At 43.7% G+C, this 5057-nt stretch overlaps 1 long non-coding RNA gene across 1 annotated transcript; it reads left to right on the top strand.

Annotated features, from left to right (window-relative positions):
- The first annotated feature begins 554 nt into the window (after positions 1 to 554).
- LOC148686461 (uncharacterized) lies at positions 555 to 4676 on the top strand. Its single transcript, XR_015949413.1, has 3 exons — positions 555 to 676; positions 2938 to 3067; positions 4515 to 4676. It is a non-coding gene; the product is annotated as an uncharacterized LOC148686461 (long non-coding RNA).
- Positions 4677 to 5057: the final 381 nt, after the last annotated feature.

The following is a 5057-nucleotide window of genomic DNA, read 5'->3' on the forward strand; positions in this document are numbered from 1 at the left end:
AATTGTGGGAGGTTAGCCTGTGAAAAGTGCCCTTCCTTCAGGTCCAGCAATGTGGTGCAGACAGGTGAGGGGTGAGCTATTTCCCTGAGGGATACATCCCCCTGGCACTGCCTATGTGGGGCACTGCATCCTCCTCATCAATGTTTCATTTGATTCAAGCTATCTCCCTCTGAAACATGAATTGACAGTAAGAGCTGTTCGTACAACAAACACTGAAGTGTGGTGGAGTCTCCTTCTTTGGAGGTCTTTAAGCAGAGGCTTGACAGGCATATGTCAAGAATGCTTTGATGGTGTTTCCTGCTTGGCAGGGGGTTGGACTGGATGGCCCTTGTGGTCTCTTCCAACTCTATGATTCTATGAATCCAGCACATCTGAATGTTTGTGATCTTAATTCTGTGGAAACTGCTATGACTGACAGAAAGGCAGGAATGCCTTTCCAGAGGCACGTGATTTTGGCAACGTTCTCTTCCACGTCAGCCTAAGTCACAACATCCCAAAGAAATTACAATTGTGCAATCTTCTTTTCCCTCCCCTCCCTGCCCTCTCTTGGCAACCTTTGGGGCTCCATTTGGCTTAAAAGCCGGCATTCGGCTTTGCCGCCACAATTCATCCTGAGCCATGAAGATCCTTCACCTGTGCTTGGCAGTTCTCTCTTTGCTGCTCCTGGCTTCCCCAGGTAAGGGATGGAGAGGAAGAAGATAGAGGGACACCTGCCAGCCGATTATGGGGTGGAAGAGAGAGAGAGGCGTCATGTTGCTGTTCTGTGGCCTTGCAAGGAACCTAACTTTTCTGGCTAGAGACGTTTCTTTAGTGCAAAACTAAATTATTTGCATAAAATTGCCTACAAAGGTGCATCTATTAGGGGAAATATGCACTATGTTGCTGAATTTCCCCTATTATGCGTATCTTTGATTTTCTTAGCTGTCAGCCCTACTCCTACATATTTAACTTTTTTATGTATGCGTACGTCTGTAACTACTTGTAAGTCCTTTTGACATTGCTCTGTCGCATTTTTCATCAAGATCTTTTTGTTATTTTTATTTAATTTAAAACCTGCTACCTGTCCAAATTCCTGGATCCTCTCCAAAACCTTCCTTAAACTATTCTTAGGATCTTCTACAGCAATCACAGGACCATCTGCAAAAGCTTTGAAGTCATATGATTTACTTCCTACCGTTATTCCTTTAATTCTCTTGTCCCCTTGCATTTTTCTCCCCAGGGTCTCTGACACTGAAGTAAATAATTATTGTGACGGGGGCACCCCTGCCTTTCCCCTCTACATTTGAGAACTGGCTCTAATTTCTTCCCCATTCCGAGCCATGAGCTGTACCAAAGCTTTCTTCCCCTTTGTCCCTCAGCTTCTAGGGTGATATTACCTTCTTGATGGTAAGAGCAGTGGTAGTGGGCTCTTGCACACTGTAGAATCATCTGTTGGGGACGCTTGAGTTCTGGGTTCCCTCCACTGACCAGAGGGTGGAAAGCAGATGACCTGCTAGACGCCCTTCAACTACGTCCTACAAACTAATAGCAAAATCACTCTCGCAATCCTCATTCTTAGGGTGCCCATGCAGCACCATCTACGTAGGAAGGATGTCTCAGCATTGCTTGGGGCACTTCAAGGTTTGCAAAAGTTCAAAAGGTCTTATAGGGTGGGAGAACTTAGGAAAATCCCCCCTCCAATGTAAGTCCACAGTCTAATGAGGCTCTTACCTTCCAAGTCCCGGACTGCAGAATCCAGGACCGGCAGCCGTGTGACACCGGAAGTTGCGTTGACGTAACTTCCGGTGTTGCTTTGCCCTTCTATGGGCACCAAAAATGGCTGCCGCTGGCTTCGAAAGTCGCTTCTACGCATGTCAGGAAGTGCGTCGACGCAACTTCATGTGTTGCTCTGTCCATCTATGGGCACAAAAAATGGCCGCCGACGACACTGGAAGTCGCGTCTATGCACTTCCGGTCATGCGTAGATGCGACTTTTGAAGCTGGTGGCGGCCATTTTTGGTGCCCATAGAAGGGCAAATCAGAAAAAAAATATGGCTGCCGGCAGGAGAAAATAACGGAGAAAAACGGTAGACAAAGTAATATGGGGGACCACCGGGAAAAGGTAAGTAAAAACGGGGGTTTCCCGGGGAAAACGGGGTACTTGGCAGCTATGATGAGGCTCCCTGCTTGCTTGCTTGCCTGTCTGTGTGTTGACACCTGGGGAGGAGGGAGTGACCTTGGCAGGTGTTTGGCTGGCTGGAACCAGGAAGGGGAGCACTCAGTACTACAAACATTTCCCTGACACTTAATACTTCATTATGGTGCAGTGATATAAGGAAAATTGCATCACATGAAAAACTGTTAAGGAAAAAAAGATGCAGCCTCTTTTCTCTTTTTGTTTGTTTGTTTGGATTGTATGGAATGGGTTTCAAAAATAAAATTTAGATTTGTCTCTCAAGAAATTTGGAGTATGTATCATCTAATGAGTGGAAACTCATTTCTTTATGTAATATAGAGCCAGGGTAGTCCTTGGGGCTCTGATGGCTTCAGTTATAGTCTTTGGTTTCTCTATAACTTATAAGCCTTGTGTTCCTCACTTCTTGCTCTCCTGTTTCGTAGGCTGACACCCTCCACTGACAAGCAAATATCTGGATAACCATCTTTAACATTGTCTCATGAATGTTAATGTTACTGGGGTTAAGTGGATAAACTTTTATGAAAATACCCATTTTCTTGAATGTCTCAGTTCTGATCATTTGCTTCTAAACTGCAAGGGTGGTAAACATTAGTGGGTAGTGGTGGGGGTGGGGGTGTATGAGTTCGAATACCACAGAACCCAGAGAGCCACAGAGCCATTCCTGTTCAAAGGGCCCTGGAGTTGTGTCTCTGTTTCCTCCTATTGTGAATTAACTTTCCCCTCCCCTGTGGACAATTATATTTGTTTCTCCATTTGTACAGGATCTGCAGATATGATACCTATGAATAAAAAGCAATGCTACCGAGCCAGAGGTGTTTGCAGACCTAACTATTGTCGCGATAATTATGAAGAGATTGGAATGTGTAATTATAAAGCCAAGTGTTGCAGAAGGTAATTTCCGCTTGCAAGATGGGAATTACACCTCCTGCCCTTCTCATATCAGCTTCTGGATTGATCATTTTAAGGAGTCTCTGATTTGGGTGGCTGCCACGCTAAATTGACATCACTTCTCAGACTGAGGCTAAGGGACCCACTGAACTGCGAAAATGATTTAATTACATACAAGTGGGATTTTTTTAGGATGCTTGCCAAAATTAACTCTTGATTGGTCTTCATGTTTACAATAATTATTTTGATTGCAGTTTAGAATGCTTTAACGTAGCATTCGTCCACTGTTGATTTCCATTGGACTTTTCCATTAAAACCCTTCTTATTTGATAATTACATATATCGTTTTCATAGGTCAATGAGTATCAGCTATCTGCTCCATTAATTACCCAAATAATCATTTACCTAAATATTTAATTCCTCCAAGTACCAAATGCAGAGTCCCCTAAATTAGTCATCCTTTGCCTGCAACCTGAATTGGTCCATTGCAAAATAAAAAGATAGATACCTATGGCAGAACCAGCTAGGGTGGCTCATCCCATTTTGTTGCTTGAGGGGCACCAACGGGAGTGTTGCCTGAAGGGCTTCTGCCACCTTAAACAGGATCCTCACCTGCCTCATGGCTGGCCTAGCTGTCTTTGGACCCTTTGCTCTGTGAGTTTATGCCGGTTCTCCTTTGCCAAATCCCTAAACAACAATGTATGGGCGCATTTAATTTATTGTGCAGCTTCACCCATTGTTTATCTCAGTGCCTAAGGGATGTCTATTCTGCAGCTTAAACAGATTCTGGACCCTTACTCAGTTTAGTGTTCTGCCCTCCACCATTTAAGATTTCCTCAGTATTACATCCTGTACATTCCATGCAAATCTCCCACATTCAATTCAAAGCAGCAGCATCATTATATTTTATTTTTGAAAGAAAGAACCTGAGGTAGTAGACTTTTGTCTTGGGTCCATGCCGAGAAATTAGCAACTGGACTGAATGAACCCCAGGGTGCCAGTACCTCCCGTGTTTCTCAAAACATTTCCACAAAATTGTGAAGAAGCTTCCTGTTTCCCTAGAACTCTTCCTTGGGGCCACAAAGACTAGATATAATGAGCACGCGTATCAGAGTGCTCTGTAGACTGATAGATATAGTCCTATATATGCTAACCTTTTCTGCTCTTCCACGCTCTCCTAATGTTCTCTTAGCTTCTTTTGGATTCTTATAGGTGTTTATATGTACTTTCTGTTTTAACTTTTTTAAAACTTCTTTTTAGATTTCAAATTATTGTATCCCTCCCTCCTTACGCTGGTCTATGACTGCAATAAAGATTTTGTTGTTGTTGTTGTTGAAATGCTTCTTATGGACCAACATGGCTTGCTTTGTATTTTCATGTCTCAAACATAGACACCTTGATATGAAACTGAGTTGATTGTTGTCTTTTTGTTGCTGGTTTAACCTTTCAGACGTCGATGAATAATGGCTGACTTTGAAAAATGGAAGATGCTCCCTCTCTTTGAGATCTGCTGGATCCCGCTTCATCCCCAGCTAGAGATATCTTCACCAAAGCATCCAGATTATAAAAAAGCAACATTTTCAAGGCATACATGAGCTTGTGCCTTGCAATAAAAGCAAATACAAAAGCCCTGTTTCCTCTGTTGTTTATTTACAAGCATGAGCGTCATTGCTAATGAAGCCAAAATGGCACCTTACGCCCATGAGAAGGAAGTGTCAGCAGGCATGGTTGTGTGGAGGCACAAAACGTCTCCCCTCCACCTTGTTTAAATAACTCAGGATTCGATCCCATATATTCCATGTAAAGTGTCCCACATTCAGTTCCAAGCACCTTGGTCATGAAATCACCAGGACTGGACCCTAACCCATTGCCCTTTGGATGCTTCTGACCTGGAGATGCCACCATCCTGATCTAGAGCCATACGGACAGTGACTCCAGGGGGTTTGGGACAGAAGAGTGAAGCCACTTCAGAAACAGGGTTGGGAAGGAGAAA

The sequence above is a fragment of the Zootoca vivipara genome, chromosome 3 (genome assembly GCF_965207765.1).
Source record: "Zootoca vivipara chromosome 3, rZooViv2.hap1.1, whole genome shotgun sequence".
Taxonomy (NCBI): domain Eukaryota; kingdom Metazoa; phylum Chordata; class Lepidosauria; order Squamata; family Lacertidae; genus Zootoca; species Zootoca vivipara.